Genomic DNA, 24,220 nt, shown 5'->3' with positions numbered 1-24,220 from the left:
GTGATCTTGGACAGAAAGTACACTTTAGTTCAGCAGCTGACATAGAGCTTAAGGCTTCCGCAGTCCTTACCGCCATGAAACAAAGAAGTACTCGTTTCACCTTGGAAGCCTTGACTTCATTTGCTCAGAAACATTGCCCTAAATAGTGAATGAAAAAGTGGCAGGCTCTGGAGCAGAGGCTTCATTAACATTTTCACGCATATATCGAAGTTCGACGACATCAGAGTTTGGAGAGATATTTTCTGTCAGAAACTTTCCCTAAAGCGTACATTTAGGTTACCTGATGTCTGCAGCGCATTTCAGTCAGAGACCTCCGCTTTAAAGTAGGCCATCGATATGCCTCCGCTACGCATCATAAGCGCAAATATGTATGTACCTACTTTGCCAATCAAGTGGTAATCAGGGCACTGAGATCGCTCATGTTACGATCGAAACTCGTCTGGGAGTGCCTCACCTCTCTTTCTCGATCATCGAAAATTACAACAAATCAAGTTGATTTAGCTCTCAGGCCACTGTGACTTTGCAGGAAACTCCAAGGCTGTTGAACTGGCTAGACAGTACACGCTTGAGGCCGTTCATCCTGACAGGGGTGCATAGAAGTACTCCTGAAGATATAGACTCAACAAGCGTTGAATGGAAACACCTTCCATTTAAAGGGGCTTCTTAAGTCAGCTAAGTGCCTGTCCGCTGTTTTGGCAGGCGACCTGACCGGGCACTGTCCTATAGGCACGGTGTTTGGTGATGAGGTGGAATCATCTCATCATTTCTTTCTGGGCTGCCCTGCTGTCGCTAAACTAAGCTTTGAACATCTCGGCTCATAATTCAATACTAATCTCGAGGAACTCGCTCAGCTGATTGCAAACTTTCATTTTGAGCAATCTGAACTTTTTCTATCGCTTTCATACGAATTACCTGCAATTACTGTTTTTGTTTTAAGAATGAAAGGCTGGAGGGTGCTTTCGACAACACGAAATACTCAGTGGTATGCAGTTGCTCCCGGCGCAAAGGAGTGGACATACCAAATGCCGCTGGATAACAAGCTTTCTTGAATACCAAATCATTCCATTCACTTTAGAATAGCAAAGAGCCAGACTCTTAGCTGCAAAACAATGTCCATAGAGCGGAGGGAACTGACCTGAAGAAGACAAATGTAAGAGAAGTTAAAGGCGGCCGGGGTCAGACCTGATTAAGAGTATGATTGCTATTAGGATTAAGGGTAAGATTAAGATTAAGATTGATATTGAGATCGAGATTGAGATTGAGATTGAGATTGAGATTGAGATGAAGTTTAAGTTTCAGTTTAAGTTTAAGTTTAAGTTTCAGTTTAAGTTTGAGATTGAGATTGTGATTGAGATTAACATTACGATTAAGACTAAGATTAAGAATAAAATTTAGATTAAGATATCGTTTGCAGAACATGCCTGTAAGATTAGGATCGAGACTGAGACTGAGATTGAGATTTACATTAAGATTAAGACTATTTTTGAGATTAAGTTTAAGATTAAGAATAAGACTGATATTAAGATTATATTTAAGACTAAGACTAAGATTAAGATTAAAATTAAGATTAAGATTAAAATTAAGATTAAGAATAAAATTAAGATTAAGATAAAACTAAAATTAAGATTGGATCAAGATTAACATTATGATTAATATTAAGATTAAGATTAAAATTGATGTTTAGATTAAGATAAAGATTAAGATTAATATTCATATTAAGAGTAAGATCGAAATTGAGTTTAGGACTAAGTTAGATGCTCATTATCACATAATATGGCAAGCGATACGAGTTAATCCCTTTTGTTAAAGCTTGCCATCGTCTGACCTTAATGTACATATGTATGTGTGCATCTAAGCATAAATCATAGCATCTTCATTTAAAACGCCATTTATCCCCATTAATTCTTCACCAACTACTTCCACGTAAAACAATTTCATTAAGCGTGCCGACTTCTGCTCAACGCTACTACTACTACTACTCTAAAAGGCGCATTTAAAATGTACTTAACGATGCTTGAAACATGGAAATAAACAAAAAAGTAAACAAATCGCTCAGCGTACATAAATATATACCACAGGAAAGTATATAGATAAACGCACCCGAAGGATATTTAATCACTTTGGCTTGCCGGTTGGTAGTGTCCTAGCTGACCTCAAGCGTAAAACATTGCTTGTAACACTAAAACAACACGCTTGTTGTTAGGGGGTAGAAACGCGTGCTTGAAGTAAGTCATTTGCCAAGCTGCTTAAAAAAGTGTGGGTGAAAGCGAGCAATTTTTTTCACATTACATAATTTTTTCTTCATTTTTTCGCGTTGCTGCAGGCACTAAATGGGACGCTGCAAAAATAAATTCAATTAACTCGATTCCACACTAAAGCGTTTAATAATAAGCAGTTAAGTATCCCGTTTTTTGCTTTTTATTTCCGCGCAGCTTTGATTCTTTCACATTTCGCATTTTGTTTATAATTTTCACTTAATTGTTATTTTATATGATTGCCGTCGCCTAGGAAGTAAAGTGGTAACACTTCTAGTCTTAAATTAAAATTTAGCAATGAATTTTTAAAGCGAGCAAAAAATTTTGTTTTAATGAAGCAAAAGCTATAAAAAAGTATTTCTGCTAATCCGTGTGAAATTTATCTAAAATAAGAGTTCCCGCATATCTCAGCACGGCGTCGCAGAGCGACAAACTGTGTCAATATGGCATCACAATGGGCTCACGTTGGCTTAAATGCGTACTTTTTTCCAGTGCTGGATGAGCACAGCCAGGTTAACCTAACCGGTGCATCCTTAAAAGTGAAAACATAAATTTTTGTTAATTCCAAAACTAAATCATCGAAAATTGGGCATATTTTTTGTTAATTAAAAAACTTGGCTAAAGCCCTAGTCGTTTAAAAATTGGACACAAACTTTTGATTATTTGTAAATGATATATATAGTTATACATATGTATGTTTTGGTCAATTAAAAAGTGGTCACACAATTTTTGCCATTTTAATTTGGACATAAATTTTTGGTTATTAAAAAAACTAGTCACAAATTTTTGGTAAACAATTTTTTTTAATCATTTGAAAAATGGACATAAAATTTTAGCCAATTTTATGTGGCCATAAATGTTTGGTTATCTAAAAAACCAGTCATACATTTTTCGGCATGATTTTGTTTTTGTTTTCAAAAAGGGAGTGTTTTTCCGCACAGAAAAAAATTTTGGTGCGTAAAAACTAGATATAAATTTTTTTAAATTTAAAAATAAGACTTAAATTTTTGACCATATTAAAATTTAATATAATCTTTTGGTTATTTAAAAACTAGTTATAAATTTTTATTCATTTAAAAGGTGTACTAAAATATTTGTTGTTTAAAAGAAACTAACTTTTTTGTAATTTTAACAATATTTTATCATACATTTTTGTAATTTCAAAAGTGTAGTGCACAAAAAGTTTTAGTGGTTTAAACGTGAACATAATTCTCTGTAATGTACTGAGCACAAATTACTGGTTACATAAAAACTGGACATAGATTTTTGGCCATTTAAAAATTAGTTATAAATTCTGAAGTAGTTTAAAAGGTATACTCAAATATTTGGCGTTTAAAAATAGTAAATATTTTTTTCTGATTTTAACAACATTTTATAATAAATTTTTGGTAGTTTAAATGTAAACATACATTTTTGGTAATTTCAAAAGTATACTAAACATAAAATTTTTGCAGTTTATAACGTGAAAATATTTTTTGGTGATGTATAGACTAAGCATAAATTAGTGGTTACATAAAAACTGGGCAGAAAGTTTTGATGATTTAAAAGTATACTTAAGTTCGCCCAATTTAAAATTGGACATACATTTTTGATCATTTAAAATCTAGTCATAAATTTTTGATAATTTAAAAAAAATTAAAAATTTTTAATACTAAAAAACAGGAAAAAAATTTCTAGTCATTTAGAAATTACATCAATTAATATAAAATTTGACATTTATTTTTGGTCAATGAAAAATTGGTCATAATTAAGAAAAAGAAACGACACAAATTTTTGGTTATTTACATATTTATATTTATATAACTTGGACATGATTTATGACCACTAAAAAATTGCTTTGTATGGAAAAAACGTCAAACACTTTCAACCAAAAAAATTCTGAAAAATCAACGGGAATTTGAACCAACTTGAAACTTGCATTTCGTTGGACAAGAATTAAATGGGCTACAAAATTACATAGTACCAAGATTTTTTTGAAGATTCTGATTTAAAAATTTAAAATTTTGGTGAAAATTTGCTGAATTTTTATCATATTTGTACAAAGTTTGAAATGTAAATTTATATGGTGTTTGTTGTATAACCAGCTAGACTTTTATAAAAAAATATAATAAACATTAAAAAAACAAAAGACCAATAGCCAAAACTGGTAACAATATCGCGCCCTTTTTATTTTGTGGATAACTGTACATAAATACAAGTTTCAACCGTCTACCAAATCGCGTTGATTTTTGAGATTCTTTCTTTGGAGACGGATTTTTGCGCTTTTTTCCATATAAGCATCAATTTCTTATGAAATTAAATGCGGGAGAGCGTTAGCAACAACATTTCAAAATAACAACGCAAGTTTTTGTAAATTGCACTTATTATAAAAAAAAAACCGCAAAAGCAGTTTCCAAAACAAAACAAAAAATCTCAAAAATCAACGCGATTTTCTATACGGTTAAAACTTGTGCTTTACTAGACTAAAATTGAAGGGGCTACAAAATTGCACACTGGAAAATTTTCTAGAAATTCTGCATAAAATTTGAAAATTTGGATGCCCTTTTTTACTTTTTTTAATTGAATGGGCTACAAAATTGCATAATCGAAAATTTTCTAAAAATTCTGCATAAAGACTTGAAATTTTGTATGATTTTTTTTTTTTTGAATTTTCGGGAACTTTATATAAAGTGTGAAACTTAGATTTATATGGTTTATATTATAGAATGATATATATTTTCATAAATAAATAATGTAAGAAAATGTTTAATGAAAATAATTGTGAATATTTTATTATTAGATCACTTTCATTTGTCGCCTAGTGTATGTACCTACTATAATAGATTGAATGGAAGTACTCGTTACTTTCTTCTTTTCTTTTTGAAATTGGAAATACATTTTTGTCATCTCTGCATACTAAAAATATTGGCTCTTAGCGTCTAAACACACTCTCGTTGTGTATCCATATTAAAAAAAAAAAACTTTTAACCCAGCCTGCCACTGTGGCTATGTCCAATTAAGTTTTACTTTACGCTGGTAGCTACCACAATTATGCAAAAAAAAAAGACTCACACTCTCAAAATTGGTAAAATAACGAAAAAGTAACTAAAATCTAAAATTATACACAATTTCAATCTGATAACGAAGCTCTCGATGGCTCCAAATTAACTTCATCAACTATTACTCACAAATATCCTTCTGTTTTAATGGATAGCTGTAGGATATGCTTATCCGTCCATTTCAGCACAAAGGTTAAAAATTTAGTTGACTTTTGTTTAACCAAGTTAAGCTATGCTACAACCCGGAATCTACTATGTACGCACATTCTTTGCACATTGTCATGAACGTAGTGACTAGTGACTGTCACTCAAATTTCCGCCATCCTTTGGCTATGTAGTGCATATACTATAAATATCTACATACATACTATAGATATGTATGTAAGCACCATTGTATAAATGCTTTCTATCCACTCGGCTTGCTTGTCAATTTCCAATACAAACCTGCTGCAGCTCATCACTATAAATTCCATTGGACAAGCACCATAATGTTACCACATAAGTATATGTATGTATGTAGATGTATGTATAGCTCTTTTGTTTAATGTTGTTGCTGTTGTTCTGTAGTTTGGCCTGAACATTGTCTTCCTTAACTTGTTCAGTAGTCTGTCTTGTTCATGTTTGGCATAAGGCACAGTCAATGTGGCAAGTAATTGTTTACTCGGTCGTAGGTGTACATAGATTGCTGAGATTCTTGTCCTGTACTGTTATGTTTTCTTTTTTTATTTCATATTCTTGCCTTGCGTCCAGTATTAGAGTTGGGAAGCTTTTGTATGTTGTACCGGTGTAATGTTGTTACAACAGAAATGTTGTTAATTTTACAACAACTAATAACTTGGCTGTAATAATTGGGCACTTGGAATATTATCATATTTCAAGCATGCATGTACATATGTATGTATGCGTACTAGGTTAATAACAACAAATGTGCACCAGTATGTACAAAATTTAGCACAAAAACTGAAAACACAAATTTCCCTGTCGTCTGAATTTCGCTGTGATAAATAGTCGAGATTTTCACTGACTTACTCTGCTGTGCTTCATACATTAAAAAAGAACTATTTTGTTTGTATTTTTGTAGTTCTTCCAAAATTCAATTATATATATATCTATTGATATCGATTTTAAATTGAGTCAATTAGACAATAGATATACAGTGGCGGTCAAAAATGGGTGAATGGTGTTTCGTGTTTAATATTTACAACGTTTTTCAAGCTGATCTTATTTTTTTAATTTTTTATCGAAATGTGGTTCACGCTTTAGCATAAACTGTATAAATCACACTTTCAAACTATATACAGAAAATTCCACAAATTTTTATCTCAATTTCGAGCTTTTTGACCAGAATTTTTAGAAGTTTTTTCGGTATGCAGTTAAAAAGCTTATAAAATTCTAGTAAAATAAGTGCAAGTTTTGAGCGGCTAAAAAATCGCATTGATTTCTAATAATTTACTTTTTGTTGACAACGTTCTGCACTTTTTTCCACCCTTTGCAAAAAAAAAAATCCTAAATTTCGCTATTTATAGGAAAAAAGCCGTAAAAGCCGTCAGCAAAAAAATATAAATTATTAAAAATCAGTGCGATTTTTTAGCCGCTCAAAACCTCCATTTATTTTACTAGAATTTTATCAGCTTGTTAGATGCCTACCAAAAAATTTCTAAAAATAAGAAATTTAGATGAAAATTGTTTGTGTAAAAAATATCAAAAAAATTGTAGCTTGAAAAATATTGTAAATATTAAAACCGAAACACCATTCATCCATTTTTGACCGCCACTGTATATATGTGTCAAAATTTGGAAACTTTGGTTTGAAAATATATTTTTGTCTAGGGCTGCCACCTGTTAGATTTTTCTTCTTTCGGTCATGTCATTTGGCCGCAATTTGACGCCGTTAGATGTCTTCTCTTTCCATAACATAACATACCAAAAAAAAAAAAACTGATTTGTATATTTTTTTTTGAAATTTTTAAGAATAACCAATTTTTTTTTTTGAACGTCATCAGATCTGCACCGTTATTTTGAATTTTAAACAAGAGATGTGAAATTAAAGAACAAGGCCTATAGATACATATGCCACAAGGTTTTATTTTTTGAAGTTATGACTTTTTTTAGCGGTACAGGGTGACTTGAATTTTGAGGAATTAAAAAAACCGACACCTTTCGAGACCTCTGGACGGATTTAAATGAAACCCTTGGAATATTTATTAAGGTTTTTGAATGGAGTTGCCACCTGTTTAAGTGAAATTCAATTTTAGCATCTTAACGCCATGCGGGTTCACTAGTTGTTTAATAATTGATAAATGTGCCAATAGAAATATCGATAAATACATATGTTTATCAATTTTAACATGGCTCAATATATCGATATAAAAACGTAACTATTTATCGATAAAATATCGATTACTTTAGCGAGTAATATCACGATTGATATAAATATCATTAATATATTGGCAAATATTTTCTTAAAATCCATAAATATTTATAAAATCATGTACATAATAATAACGGTAATCACTGGCAGCGATATTGATTTTTTTCGATAACGTTGCGCAAATAATAACTTATGCCGTTTTCGTTTCTACCGAAAAAGGTTACCTCCGCTCTACCTGGTACGCACAAATACTAGAAAGAGGGCAATGAGAAGGCAAATTTTTTTTTTTTTGTAAAAACGAAAACGCCGTAAGTTTCTGTACCTGGTGAAATTGTGTAAAGTTAAAAGAAAATCATAAAATGTAAGTATTGTTTTCTTTTGTTGGTTCAATTCATAAAGAAAAAAAAAATATTATCTTAGGGATAAAAACACAAAAGTGAAGCGCAAGAAGCAATTTTTCTTGCTTTTATGAGGTTATGCCATCCACAGTATTTTTGCATAGGAAACCTTACACTTTGGTGGCTTTAGGCCGCGTTTAGGAATAGTAACCCTCATCAATCCAAGTCCGGCTACGCAGACTAGAGTATTTTTCCGCAGAACTTCCTTCTGCGTGGGTTAGAGATTATAACACTTACTAAGTAAAATTCTCCTTTCTATCTTGCCTGATGAGAATAGGGGGCGGAAAGTTTATTTCTTTGACTACACGTGTATGCTAAAACGTTTAGGTTCGGGTCACGCGTTTGGACCAGGGACCGTAACAGTTACAAGTTTTATTAAGCAAATCGCTCTTTTACAATTACTTTTAGACTTTTATTTAAGTACTCCTTAAATAACCACTATCTCTGACTTTTATTTTATAAATCCAAAATAACATTTTTTTTTGATTTTTATCTAAATAATCTGCAACTAACAGTTATTTTTGATTTTTAAATTATTTGTCTTAGATAACAGTTATCGAAGACTTTTATTTATATTATTTATATAACTGATTTATATTGATGACTTTTAAAAGTAAAAGTCACTGACTGATTTTTATTGGTGACTTTTATAAATAAAAGTCTTCAATAAGTGTTATCTAAGATATATAATATAAAAATAAAAAATAATTGTTTTTTTTTTAATTTATCATAAAAATTGCAAATAAAAACTTATTTTCAAATTTTAGTCTCGGTGAAAAAAGAAATCGATTGGTATTTATCACTTAGTTGTAGAACATTCATCCTACATAGTGAATTTTTCCATGAGAGTTTTCAGCAATAACTGTTATGCTCGGTCCCTGGTTTGGACACAACAATCCCAAATCAATGGACAAATAACTAAACCGCACCCATAGTTTGATCTGCATATACATATGTACATACATGCTAGTACTAGTATTTAACCTAGTCCCATTTTTTGCCGGGTACGTATACTATTTTTGTCGACCGCTGTGGTGTAGTGGTAAGCAGTGCGCGCTTTCACACATCAGCACCTGGGTTCAAGCCCAGGTCAAAGCAACATCCCAAAAAATATAGAAAACGGTTTTTTCTTAACAGCGGTCGTCCCTCGGCAGGCAATGGCAAACCTCCGAGTGTATTTCTGCCATGAAAAACAGCTTCTCATTAAAATACAATCGCCGTTCGGAGTCGGCGTAAAACTGTAGGTCCCTCCGCTTTGTGTGACAACATCAAGGCGCACGCCACAAGTCGGAGGAGAAGCTCGGCCAAACACTAACATATGTGTAAGCGCCAAACTATTATTATTATTACGTATACTATTTTATACACATACATTTATTCGGGGACGTTTGGAATGGCCTCTGAGAACTCTTCGCCTAACCTTTTCTTTGTTTTGCAATTATAAAGACTCCAAAATCACGTTGAAATTGATGCAACACACATTTTTCATTTATTTTGCATTTTGCCGTGCTCAACTCATCTTTCAATCAGCTGTGTTCGAATTAAGTTCGAATTTTCATAAATCGCTTAAGTTTCAGCACAACTCAAACTAATTCGTGTGATTTGTGATTATTGATTATGTCACTACAAACTATTGGTATACTTAAGCAAATATACTGCTTATAAAATTATTGTGCTATCTGCTCTAATTTGTCGCTTGTGTAACTAAATTTCATTTGGTAATTAGCTAATGTGTACATGATTATCTTTCTCACAAACCTATGGTAAATACCTGTGTATGTAAGTACACACAACAATCACTAGTTCAATTAGGAATATTGTAATTGAGTAGTTGAGCTTAGGACAACGAACCTTGCGTAAATTACATTTTATTGGGACTTCTATTTATTTCCTTTCGCGCCTGAGAAGTAGCTGCATGCAGTCATAGCGAATTTCCTGTCACAAATCAGTAGGAAACCCCAGATAATGTGATTAAACGAGCGGGATTTTCGATGAAAGCTCAGTCAATTAAAAACACATTTACTGGTTGGTAAACACTGGTACGCATCGATACTTAATGAGCAAAAAAATGTGTTGAATAATGTGGAAATTAAAACTGTTTGTCTTCGAAGAATTTGCCGTGATAAAGCAACAAATTTCAACGTAATCCATTCGGAAACATGTGTTTGTGTTCTTAGGATATTTTTGAGTCAATGCTCGGGAATACACATACATATGTATAATGGAATAGAACGGAATTGCGTACGGCCGAAAAAAAAAACAATATTTACCGTTGTACTTTTCGTACATGATGAGAAACAGCTGCAGAGAAAATGCTCTGTGGTATGTGGTAGATAGAGTGACCATATCTCGCGCAAATAGATTGTGCCCCGCAATCAGCCCCAGAAGGGCTCGTAGCTCAATCCTTTTCAGTCTTTCAGGAAGGAATTTCGATCGAAAAAATGCGAGACTAGTCTCTCCAAAATTTATTTATTATACTATTATACCAAAATTTAAAGACCTATAAAACTGCATACCAAAAATTTTTCTCAAAATTCATAAGAAAAATTTTGAAATTTATGTGAACATTTTTTGAATTATTAAAACTGTTGCACAAAGTTTGAAATGTGCATTTATATGGTGTTTGCTGTATAACTAGTTATACTTTTATAAAAAAACTAGTGAACCCGCATGACGTTTAAACGCCCAAAACTTAATTTCAAAACTTAAAAAATATTCCAAATGTTAGTCAGAGTTTTAAGAGATCCGAGTGCCAGTGAATAGCAGTCTGGCATAGTACATGTTTTTAGTTTCATAAAATTTCAAATCACTCTATACCGATGAAAAAAGTTCTTAATTAAAAATAAAAAATAAAAACTTTACCACATATCTACAGGTTATGTCTCTAGTTTGAAATCTCATTTTTGAAATTCCCTTTCAAAGGTATTCCCAAACTAAAATCTTGTGATACACATGTAATGCAATAAACTGCAGAACTAGTTTGAATTTGATTGTTCGAACATATGGCAACCCTCCTAAATAAATGAATAATTCTAATGTATCTTTTCAATCTCGTAGCAACCCTCTTCAAACATTCGAAATGGTCAAACTAAAGATTTCTTAACACTCCTTCGTATGACATCCATATTTTAATGTTTCATATAATCTGTGTATAAGTAAACTAAATTCGACATTTCAAGCAGGTGGCAACCCTCTTCAAAATATTTTCAAACTAATACTTCCTGAAACCCCTTTCGTATGGTACCCATATGTATCACCATATTTTTCGTACCTAATATGATTTTTGAAACAGGTGGAAACCCCCCTCCTATAGTTCAGCTAAGAAACAAAAGCTTTTCAAAACCATTTCGGTTCATACCATTTTGTAATAATTGATTAATTTTTTTAATAATTTGAATATAAGTTTTTAAAGCTGGCAACTCTTATCGAAAAAGTAAAACCTTATTGCACATACAGTCCAAGCCTTTTAACCTCATTTTGGCAAATCGAACGAACGTTGCGAATATGATGGCATTGATTTTTAGATAATTTGAATTAAATTTTTCAACAGGTGGCCACACTCTAAAAAATAAAACCAGCTTGCACATCTACAGGCCAAGCGCTTAAATTTTGACATTTTTGAAAATCGAGCGAACGGTGCAGATCTTTTATCCTGAACAAAAAATGCCTTCGTGTATTATATATATAGTAATTAAAAATAAACAAAGGAAATACTTATACCCAAAACTGGTCAAAATAGATATTATGGCTGACTTCCAAAACGTTCCAATACAATGTTTGGATACTGTTCTACTGCGGTATTTAAACTCTTTGCATATGCAGAGTAGCGAAACATTGCAACCATATACATTGCATATTTGGAATATTTAATAAAACAATAATCACCATTTCGGAATTTTGCATTTTTAAAACACCAATGGTAACCAATAACAAACGAAGCATCAACTTTGTTTCTGATGCGCTGATTGCGCTAGCAATGCGTTTCGATAACTTTTCGGAGGGTTTTGGAAAAGTGTACATTGTCAACCAATTGTAGTTCGGCGTTATGGAACATTAAACTTTGTACGTATGCAATGCAATTGACGTTTTGGAAGTCAGCCTATTTCTGCTGCCAGCATATTTATATATTTCTTCATTTCATATTTCTTACGTCTAAATTGCATTTATATCTATCTTTTTTTATAGTTTGTCAATAAAGTAAACAGAGTAATCGACAAAATACCAGCGAACGTGGCTATAGCGGTGGATCACAATAATAGCGAGGTTAGTAAAAACAATACAATTAAAATAATAAATATAAGATAATAGAAAGAAAATAATTTTTTAAAATTATAGAATAGAGTAATAATATGCATAGGATAGTTAATAGGTTCTTTGTGATATTATTTGAGTCCAAGACACTGCCCTCTTTTGCAACGAGAGCGTAAAGTCGACGAACCTTAAAATTTACACTAAAGTTGAAGGCAATGGCGTTAGACATATTCTACAGTTTAAAGCAGCTTCTAATAGCATAGACGTACGGCAACGTTAATGCACATTAATGGCGCTACTTATCCAATCGAAATTGTACCCCGGCAAACTGTAGCGACCGAGCTGCGAGGTCATGGATTTGAAAAACCATGGCAGATCGTAACTGGGTCTTACTGAGCTACCCTAGATGCTGAACGGATGTTTACTTTTCATTTTCATTCCTTTGTTTTTCGTCCACAATAGACCACAGTTGGCCGTTTTGGTCAGTGTTGTCATCGAAAATGCTCCTGATTCCCATTAATTTTATGAATTAGCTGTAGAACTTATTCCGGAACCGCCGCAACGAGCCGTTTAACGGCGCCGCCTGTCTAAGCTATTAGATAGTCAACGGCGCATCTCCCTACTGGATGTGGTATCTATGGTTTGGAAAGTTTTGTCTTTTGTGTCTGTCTATCTCTAGTATTTGCTTTGAGCAAGAGTTTCCCAATCAGGGGTCTGCAACTAGCAAAAAGAAAGAATATTTACCATTCCAAATGCACTTAGCCTAGTACCTAAAGGCTTGTAAAGGGGCCAAAACATCGACGACGGCCGCTGTGGCTGCGTGATTAGCGGTGCGTAGTACGTAGCATCTGGGTTCGAGCCCTGGTCTGGCAACACTTAAATTAGAAAAAGTCGTTTCTAACAGCGGTCGCCCCTCGCCAGGCCATGGCAAACCTCCGCGTATATTTCTGCCATGGAAAGGCATCTCATTAAATTCATTTGCCGTTCGGAGGCGGCGTGAAACTGTAGATCTCTCCATTTGTTTTATACATTCAGGACTCATGGAAAAAGTGTAAGCGCTAAAATGTTATTACTTAACTATTAAAGCAAATTTAGAGGAATCTATAGCTGTTAATGCGGACTACCATCAGCAGACTTTCCAGCTCATATTCCATTCGTGTGGCCTTTCAAGCGCGTTAAGAAGTGTTAGACTGTCACGAGATTTCCATTATTTTCGTTGCGGAAACTAACCCTTCGTCTGACACATGAGTCCAGCCAGGCCTTTTCCATTTTCAAATTACAAAAAAGGGTACTTTAAATATAGCTAGAGGCTTGAAATTTCAGGTAGCTTACTAAAGTTTAGTGAATTACCAATCTGTAAAAAATCGTGTTGGTATCATATATATAAAGCTAGATATATAGAGATGTTGATTAATACATCACATTCGTAACACATAGGTCTGGCTGGACCCACATGTATTCCTATGTAATTTTTACCTAAAATGAAAGAATGCAACCGTTTTTCAAAGTGTTCTTTTGAATTTTTGAACTATCATGGCAAGAGATGATTTGCATTTTTAACCTACTTCCAAAAAAGGAGGAGGTTATCAGTTCGTCGGAATATATATATTTATTTTTTTTATATGTATGTTACCGCATAACTTTCCGACCGTCAACTTTACTACCGTCAACCGATAATTATTTTTGCATCGGAAAGGTAGTATCTCGGAGGTGGTCCCATACTAATTTGGTTAAGATCCGATCAGTGGATCATGAGATATATCTATGTATATAATATGCGAAGGCATTTTTTGTGCAGCATAAAAGATCTGCACCGTTCGTTCGGGGTGTCAAATTAAAGCGCTTGGCCTGTAGATGTGCAAACTGGTTTTATTTTTTCGAAAGGGGTTGCCACCTGTTAAATAATTATACTCAAGTTATTTACTAATCAATGCCCTCAGATCCGCACCGTCCGTTTGATTTTCAAAAGTGAGGTACCAAATTAAAGGGCTAAAGGCTCTGTTATGCATACTTGGCATTGCATGCACTGCTATACCATTTTTACGTAGAAATCAAAAACCTACAGACTTTTACGTATGTAATACTGTGCGTTGGGTAACCGCTTACACGCGAAGCTCATTTAACAGATTCCTTATGTGACAACTCTCAAGCAACGCCAAGTATGCATAACGAAGCCTTTAGGGTGTGGATGTTCAAGAAGGTTTTACTTTTTCGTAAAAAGTTGCCACCTGTTAAGAAATTAAGCTCAAATTAATTAATAAGTTAAATCAATTATTAAATATGGGTAGCAATCGAAATGGTTTTGAAAAGGCTTTATAACTTAACTACGTATAGGAGGGTTGCCACATGTAAAAAAAAATGTATTCAATTTTAATTATGTAAAGGAATTTGGTAAGTGAATAAGGTATCGCTATATGGAAAGAGGTTTAAGAAGGTAGTAGTTTGGAAATATTTTGAATAGGGTTGCCACCTATTTAATTGAACTATTGGGTATAAGTTATATGAAATATGAGCGATGGATGTCAAATGAAAGAGTTTCAAGAAATTATTGGGGGATTCACAACGGTGTCGTAAGTGTCGTATTGTTGTATGTCGTAAACTTTAAAAGCACCACTGAGAAATGGCTTCGATTAATCATTAGGAATATTTTTAGAGGTTATTTAATAGGGTTTCACCTGTTTAAAAAGTTTAATTAAATGTTGGCGTTTTGACGTCATGCGGGTTCACTAGTATATATATCTATTTGTTTATATGAGAATTGAAGTCGGTTTTTTTTGCAAAAAATTACTTGTTACCTAAAATGATGTTACTCGGAGCTCGCTTGTGCTATGCTAATCCTCTTTTGACCACAGCGCTCAATTTTTCGATGGTCCGGAAATTTGTTTGGAGGATATGTTCATTATACCTTTTATATTAACCCAAGACACCAAATGCCAGCAAGCAAAACATCCCAAGCCTTTAAGCTGCCACTTAAATTTTGTAAAAGTCACGAGAATTCGAGCTTTTTAACTGAGGAGGGGTAATATGGTCCGATGGAACGAAAATTAATTATTTCCAAAGCGATAAGAAGGCATATTTTTGGGAAAGACCTTATTAACATCTTCAAAAACACCATGCCAAGAAAAAAATCTAACATGGTGGCCAGCATAAATCCCAGACCTCAAAGCTATCGAAAAATTGAGCGCTGTGGTCAAGAGAGGATTAGCATAGCACAAGCGAGCTCCAGTAAAATGAAAGAGCTTTGGAGGTGAGCAAAATTATAATGGGGTAATATTCCAAGCGAAATCATAGAAAACTCAGTAGAGAGCATTCCCGGACGTATGAAAATCGCTATTAAAAGCAAAGGAGTCTCCATAATCCTCTTGATATATACTTCCTAAAAGTTCAAAACTGAGTGAAGATAGTTGCCTTGCGTTTTTGCTGTGAATCACTTGTTAATTTTTCTATTTACTGGGCTTTATATCTTAGATAATAAGGAAAAATTTTTGAAAATTTCAAAGCAATCCGCTTATTATTAAAAAAGTTATGTTACTGTAAGTAATAAAATGTCGAACATGCACCCGGTTTTGATCGCCAGTGTATTTAAATAATAAAATAAAAAAAGAAAACCTTTAAATTAAGTAAATATTTGAATAACTTACAATAAATAAGTTTAACTGAACAAATGTTGCACATAATTTCTATATAAATTCATACAATTTGCATGTGGGTCCAGCCAGACTCATGCGTACCGAATGTGCCAATCGAAACATGTGTCGGAGAGCTAATCTCGTTCTTAAAATCATTTGCTTGATGCCTTTCTTGGATTTTTGTTGTGCATTTCAGATTTCCATCACCTTTCTGTCCTTCCTTTTCTCCTTCTTGAACCCTACTTCTCTCTGCGTCAACTAACGCTTTTATTGACATTTCAGCCATTTTAACAAACAAGTTTTTTTTTTTTTTTGTTAAAAGTAGCTCAAACGTTAGCAGATATATCATGCTTCTAAAAAGTGCTGTAGTACTACTTATCTATTTCAACCGTTCTCCATTGCTTTCTGCTTGGGGTATGTCTTCGCAAATCTACACTTTAGCAGCCACAGTGTTGATTTTAATTACACCGCAAATTGCACACCTTTTCTGTTGGCTTTCCTTGACTGTGTGTTAGCTTTATTCCTCGTTCGTTTTTTGTTTTTTAGTTTTCAAAATTGTCATTTAATGCTGCAGGGCAGCGCAGGGCATTGCAGCGAAAAACGTGTGTTCGTTGTGAGACAAGCGGCGTTGGGTTGATGGGAAAAGTTTGACTGGTCATGTGTCAGTTGGCAAACATTTGAAGAGGATATGAACGATAAAGCAAATGAAGGAATTAGTGGTAAATTTCGTATGTGGGATGTGTGTAACTTGTAAGTGTAAGTTCATTCTGCCGCCTTAATGTTCGGCGCACGATTTATACGACAATAGTGTGGTGGAAATGTGGCTGCAGAGGAGTTAATAAATTAAAATACAATTCAAAATAAAAGTTTTCCCCTATAAAAGTGGTTAATTGTGAATGAGTGAGTGAATTCAAATCAAAGCGCATGCCCCGTTGGGAAGTGCAGAAGTTCGATTTTTAAGGAACTTCAGCGCATTTGGTTTATTTTTTTCCGTTGAATTTTTGGCGGTAACATTTTAGATCTATTGCCCTTCGTTACCATCGTTCCTTTATAGGTTCGAAAATAATGCCAAAAATTACAGAATTTTGTTTATTCTGGCACGAAAGTATTACATACAAAATAGTTCCCTAGCCAACTTTCAATGGCGAAAAGCTCTTTTGACAGAAACCACTTTTATGTATACTTATATATTTGCTCGCACTGCTCCAACTGTTGCGATTGCCTATTGAGCAGATTTTTTTAAATTCATTATTTTTTTAAGTTTATTTCTAATTTTATTTTATCTAACTTTCTTTTGCTTTAAAATTTTATTGTTAAAAAAAAATGTATCTATAGATAAATATTTTTTATTCAATTTCAGTTTTAGGAACTTATTTAATGTTTTCATTTTTTTAATTTGTTTTGTTTTTTTTTTTTGTATAATTTTATTGCTTTAAAAAGATTTTTTTAATTCTTTTAATTTTTAGAAAAATGTGTTTAATTTTTATGTTTTCGATTTTTTTCTTTCAAGAGAAATAAACTTTTTAATTTCATTTAATTTTTGGGAAATTATTTTATTTATTTTTTTTTTTTTTACTTTTATTGGTTTAAAAGTAAACATTTTTCTTAAGTTATTTTAATTATAAGAAACATTTTTTGTTTTTTAAATTTTAAATTTTTTTGTTTTAATCAGTAAATTTTAAGCGAAAAACAACAATTTTTAGAGTACCGTGAATTTCTCCATGATCCAATGATCGGATCTATACCAAATTAGAATGGGATTACCCACCCCTGAGCCAGGTACCACCTTTCCTTAAAACAAAAATAATTATAGAAATTGGTTCACGTAGTCCAAAAATATTGCGACGAATAGATAGCCTCCTCCTTTTTTCGAGTCAGTTAATTAGAAATGATTTTTTATTTAATTTAATTTTTAGGAAATTTTCTTTTTTTAATTTATTACTCTTTTAGTTTTTAGAATATAAAAAAAAACTTTATTAAATTTGATTTAATTTTTAGTGACATATATTTAATTTTTTTTGTTTAATTTAATTTTCTTATCAGTTTTAGATTTTATTGTTAAGAGATGAAACATATTTTTTAATATCACTTAATTTTTAGAAACTTATTTTTAAAGCTTTTTCTTTTTAAATGTATATATTTTTTGTTAGTAAAATTTTCTTTTACTGGTTTAAAATTAAATTTAATTTTTACCATCATATATTTAACATTTTTTTTTTTTATTTAATTTTCTTATATTTTTTAGATTGTATTGGTAAAAAATGAAATATATTTTTTAATATCATTTAATTTTTAGAAACTTATTCTTAAATTTTTTCTTTTTAAATATATATATATTTTTCATTAAATTTTCTTTTAATCTTCACTTTTTATTGGTTTAGAAAAAAAGGTATATGGAATTTTTAATATCATTTGGTTTTTGAAACTTATTACTTAATTTTTTTCTTTTTACATGTATTTTTTTCCTTCGCGGTTTTTGTTACCGATGATGTCGATGTCATCGGCGTACGCCAGCAATTCCAGGCTCTGGTCTTTCCCAATTCGGACGGCGCTGGTGGTATTGCTCAACGTCATTTTTCACAGCCGCATTAGTCGCGCGGGGATACCAAATCCAGACAGCACGACATATAGGCAACTCCTTTTGTCAGGTCTAAGTCACACTGATAAGGCCCAATGAGTTCGTTGACGGTGGGCTTCAGTCTTTCACACAATACGCTCGATAAGACCATGTAACATATGCTTAGAAGGCTGATCCCGCGGTAGTTGGCGCGAATGGCGGGATCGCCTTTTTTGTGGATTGGGCAGAGCACACTTAAATTCCAGACGTCGGACATTCGTTCAACTTACCATATTCTGCATAAGACTTGATGCACGCACGTTATCTGCACCTAACCGCCGTAATTAAATAGCCCGAACGGCAGACCATTAGCTCTAGCAGCGTTGTTGTTTTTCAAGCGCGTAATTGCTATTCGTACCTCATCATAGTCTGGCAGTGGAACATCGAATCCGTCGGCATAAACTGGTGGCTCGTTTTCGTCTTCTCCAAAACATTAAGTGCTGCTACCATTCAGTAGGGGGGACAAGTGTCCTCTCCATTATATAAGAACGTTCTGGTCTTGAAACCTTCCGTAAGTCACCTAACGCTCTGGTAAAATTTTCGGGCGTTTTTTCCTGTCGGCCAGTATTTCAATCTCTTCACACTCACGTATTCTGGCCTCTCTCATTTTATTGCTTCCTCTTCAATTGCTCGATCAGAGCTTGGCCACGTAGGCGGTGTGTTTTTTTTCTCTGCATTTTCTTGATACCATTCATCGTTCCAGTTGTTCTTTCGGGCTCGCTGAAATTCGACTACTTCTTCTACTTCTCGCATATGTCGGTTCGTTGAAGCGTGCTCTCTCAGAGCAGGTGTGAGGGTCGATTGGTAAATGGGTTGTGCGCTGCGGTTGGTACGCGCCACATAAAAAATCGAATGAAATGTAAGAACAAAGCCTCGGATGTGACCCCCCCTTTGATGACTGCTAAAAATCGGTCTAGGGTATTTGGATTCGAAATACTTTTCTGCAATACTCAATTCAGATAACCTATTTAGGCCTTTTCTAGATACGAAACTTCCGTTGGGAGGCAAGGTTTCAGATACTCAGAATGGGTGACTGGCCAGGGTAAGAAAGCGGTTTCTTGCGCTACTCACGTAGGTATGGTTATTGGAGAAATCGTCCACGGAAGTTTCATTGTTTCAGCGTTTGTCGCTGTTATGATTGGATATTGTCAGCGGAGGCTTTTTATTTTTTTTTATATCGGAAGGAGCTTTATCAAAATATTGTGCGACCATTCAATAAAAAACGGTGTTTAAAGGACAAAAAAAATTAGTTACATGTTTGTCAAATTTAAATAATACGTAAACGCATAGTTTTTTTATTTGCGTATCAATAGTGTTTAAGCATGTATGTCCTTTTGTAAGTTCAATAAAATACATACACTGCCGACAAAAGGTATTGGCACAGCTGCAGTTTTAAAATATATGCACCAATTTCTATTCTAATATTTTTCCGCCAATTTTTTATAAAATGTGGTTCATTCAACAACACAAAACATAAAAATATAATTTCTATATATTTTGTGCAAAACTCGCGAAAATTCAGCAAATTTTCATGCAAATTTTCAACTTTTTAATCAGATTTTTTAGAACTTTCTTGAGTATGCCGTTTTGTAGCTCACTAGTGTAAAAAATACAAGTTCGGAGTTAGTCAAAAATCGCATTGATTTTTCAGATTTTTTATTTTTTTGTAGATTGCATTTTTTCCATATAACGTATTTTCGATTTTTTTCTTTGTATGGACGAGACTGCGTGAAAAAATTGCTACAAATCTGCATACTCAAAAAAATCTGTTTGAAGGGTTGAAAATTTGCATTAAAATTTGCTGAATTTTCGTGAGTTTTACACAAAGAAATTATATTTTTACGTTCTTTGTTGTAGAATTTAGAACCATATTTTTATAAAAAATTGGCGGAAAAATATTAGAATAGAAATTGGTGCATATATTGTGCGAAATACGCTGTGCCAATACTTTTTTCTGGCAGTGTACATAAATATTTACATACATATGTATATGTATATGTATGTATGGTTGAATGTATGGAAGTACTCTCCTAACTCCATTTCGATGTGATTGCTTATAAAATATGCAAACCGCCATTTTGCCTATTACCTTCATAACCCATACGCATAGCAGTAAACCCAAACACCATACGCCAAATGTTTGTAAACAAATATGCCCATAATGGCAAACACTAACAAGATAACAAAAACACAGGGGCGAAAGGAGGAGGAGAGCTTTCAACAGCCAGCGAAACCGCAACAATCACTCATCGTCAATGGTGGCAGGTAGAAAGTAAGGGCCGTAAAGGAATACAAAACGAAAATAGGATCACACCAGCATACATTGAAGCAGCAATGAACCACTGCGCTAGCATTATATGAGAACGTATGTATACAAGTATGAGGCCACACAGCACAAGTAAGAGGCAGCCTAAGCTTTACTGGAAATAATAAAAAAAAAACCATGTGTGAGGTTATTTTTTCACATGCTCCTTCCACTCTCTATAAACGAGCTTCTGATTTCCTTGACAATATGCCTGCTTTTAAGGCCCGCAGTAGCGTAGAGGGAATCTTTTAAAATATGTGGCTTCTGGTTGCGGTGGCAACGTGTGGTGATGTTTGTGTGTGTGTGGAAAATGGATTGACGCTTTTTGGTTGTTTAGTGGATTACTGCGTCGGTGTTTCTTGGTCGCCTGATTGGCTCAGTTGTTGACAGTAGCTACCCAAGTTCTGTGTAAGGATAGTGATACTGTGGGCCTTAATATTTCGTGGCTGCTATTAAAAATAGTGTAGCTTAGAAGCCTAAAAGTATGCAATATTTATGAGCATATTTAGCGCAAACTAAGGGCCTTGTTCCAACGCCAATGATAAAACTCAACGCATGAAAAATTCGATTTTACTGAGAATTGTCACTGCTAATGTTATGACATATTGAGTACGTGCAACGACGAAACAATCTGCCTTATCCTGAGTTTCGCCCGAAAAACCACTCAACCGACAAATTTTTCAACCGCTCATAAGTAGTAAATATATGGAAATGAAAAGTGAACCAATTCGGGAAAAATGAAACTCATGATAAGGCGCAGTATTCAAGAAATTGTCATGCGAATTTGTAAACAAAATTTTATACGCGAGCCAAAAAAAAAAAACGCGACAAAAATAAAATTTTCAGTTCACAAATCTGAACTCTGCCAAAGAAAATTTAAACATACGAATAACAAAAAAATTAAAAAAAAAATTGGCACTCAAAAAATGTATGGTGATTTCGTTTCTACCAAAAAATGTCGCCTTTTGATTGCCCTTTTCTCTTTTCTTGTTCGATTCTTCGATTTCTGGTTGCCCTGAAAATCAGATGGTTGCTTAAAACGATAATATGATGAAATGCGTGATCTGGACAAGGACATGAAGGTAAAACATGCATTTTCAAAGGGTTAAGTGTAACATCGAACACATTTTGCACCGTGCAAGGGAAACATTTTTTTGGTAGAAACGAAATCACCATTAGTTTGCACATGAAAATAAAAGACTCACTTAAATACTCGAATTCGAAACTATAAGCCATGAGCAAAAAAAAGTAAAAAACACCTGAGCAAATAATCTGGCGCGTAAAAAAATAAAACTATCAACTGCAAATGCAGTAAAAAAAGGATATTCTATTTTTCAAGTGTTTACTTTAATTTAATTAGATTTCTTAAGCACACTCTTCAAAACGGTTTTTATAATAAAGCCTTTTCCAATTTATTTCGTTTGATTAGACTTTTAAACAGGCGCTCATCTTGTTTTTTAATGTTTTCGAAATAAAGCAATCTTAAATATTTCTTGTTTGACTTCCTATCGTTTCGTTATGTTTAGTTTTACTTATTAATGAAATTTAATTTAACTTTTTACCAGCTGACAACGCTCTCTAAAAATTTTTTCGAACAGAGCTCTCTTAGGATTTGACTTCTAAACAGGCGGCAATCCTCTTCCAAATACATTGAAGTAAAGCTTTCTTAACCTCATTCGTTTGCCTTACGTATATGTATTTAATACTTCATTCAATTTATTCCCAATATTTAATTTAACATTGTAAATAAATGGCAATCTTCATAAAAATATTTTCGTAATAAAGTTTTTAAGTTCCGTTCGTTTGGCACACATATTGCAAAAATTTCGAGGAATTTTTAATTTAAAGTCGAATTTAGCTTTTTAAGCAGATGTCATCCCTTTTCAAACCACTAAATTATTAATTTAATTGATTTTGAATTTCTACATACATAGGTGGCAGGTCCCTTTCAAATTATTTGTTCCATAAAACTTTCTTAAACCTCTTTGTTTTGATACCAATATTAAAATGCTTTGTAATCAAATTAATTTTAACTTTTTAAAAAGGTGGCAACTCTGTTCTAAAAATATGCTAAACGTTAATTCAAGTTATAACTTTTCTGTGCGGCAACTTTTATTGAAATACGTTTCGCCGTTTTAGCGTGAAAGAGCAACAAACATACTCACACACTCACGCACCAACTTGTTCTTTTATAATGTTAGTAGGATTATTAGAATTCGTTTCATATTTAAATTTATATTCATTTCGTAATCAAATTCATATTCATTACCACATGTACACAATTCTTTTGTATGGCATATGGGTATTTCCATACGTCGCATACGTGACAGTCGTACGTTTCAATGTGATACAAACAAGGAATACCATTTGTTTTCTTTAACTTTTTTGGGCCATTGTATAGCACATAATTAGCTCTATATTTAACCGAAAAATGAAAACAATCGAACTGCTTGGCCCTGAAATGTAAGCATTTAAAGAGAGTGTCGTTATGTGACAAAAAATGAAAGTCGATTTTTTCTTTTCTTACAAAATCGCAAAACTCTGCGAATTGTGGATGGTTATTTTCATAAAACTTATTTTAATATGATTTGGAGTTTTTTGAATTAATGGAACTTGTTTCAATTTTCATTTACCACCCCAAGTGTGAAACGTCAAGTGACGTAGCGTCATATTCATATTAGTATCTATTCGTTTTCGTATCCATATCCATGGATTCCATAATATTCATATTCATTTTCATTTCCATAGAGACCATATCGATGGCTGAGTGGAAGATCGATCTATCTCGGCAGCCAGTTCGAAAGCGCCCTATCTCAAAAAATTTTTCAACATCGTTCTATTTCAGAAAACTTTTCAAGAACGCCCTACTTCAGAATTTGGTTGAATAACGCCTTATCTCAGCTGTCGATTCAAAAACGCCCAATCTCAGCTTATTTTCAATGTATTTTCGTTTGAGATAGGGCGTTTTTGAACCAAATTCTCAGATAGGGCGTTCTTCAACAAAATTGTGAGATAGAGTCTTTTTCAATAAAATTTTGAAGTAGGGCGTTCTTGAAAAGTTTTCTGAGATAGGGCGTTTTCGAAGCGGCTGCCGAGATAGGTCGATCTTCCACTCAGCCAACGATGTGCATATATTTATATTTATATTCATATTCCTATGTAAATTGTATATTCATATTCCTATTAATATTCATTTTCATATCCATATCCATGGATTCCATATATTCATACTCCTATTCCTATTCATATTCCTATTCCCCTATTCCTATTCCTATTCCGATTCCTTTTCCTATTCCTATTCCTATTCCAATTCCTATTCCTATTCCTATTCCTATTCCTATTCCTATTCCTATTCC

At 33.2% G+C, this 24,220-nt stretch overlaps 1 protein-coding gene across 1 annotated transcript in view; it reads left to right on the top strand.

Annotated features, from left to right (window-relative positions):
* LOC118735705 (tyrosine-protein phosphatase Lar) overlaps positions 1–24,220 on the top strand; it is a gene marked incomplete at its 3' end in the record, with an annotated part of 988,245 nt that overhangs the window by 160,504 nt on the left and 803,521 nt on the right. Inside the window, 1 exon segment of the mRNA XM_036465626.1 lies at positions 12,248–12,317.

Source organism: Rhagoletis pomonella, unplaced genomic scaffold, assembly GCF_013731165.1.
Source record: "Rhagoletis pomonella isolate Grant_MI unplaced genomic scaffold, Rhpom_1.0 Rhpom_scaffold_00003, whole genome shotgun sequence".
NCBI lineage: Eukaryota > Metazoa > Arthropoda > Insecta > Diptera > Tephritidae > Rhagoletis > Rhagoletis pomonella.
This window is presented reverse-complemented; position numbering and strand designations above follow the sequence as displayed.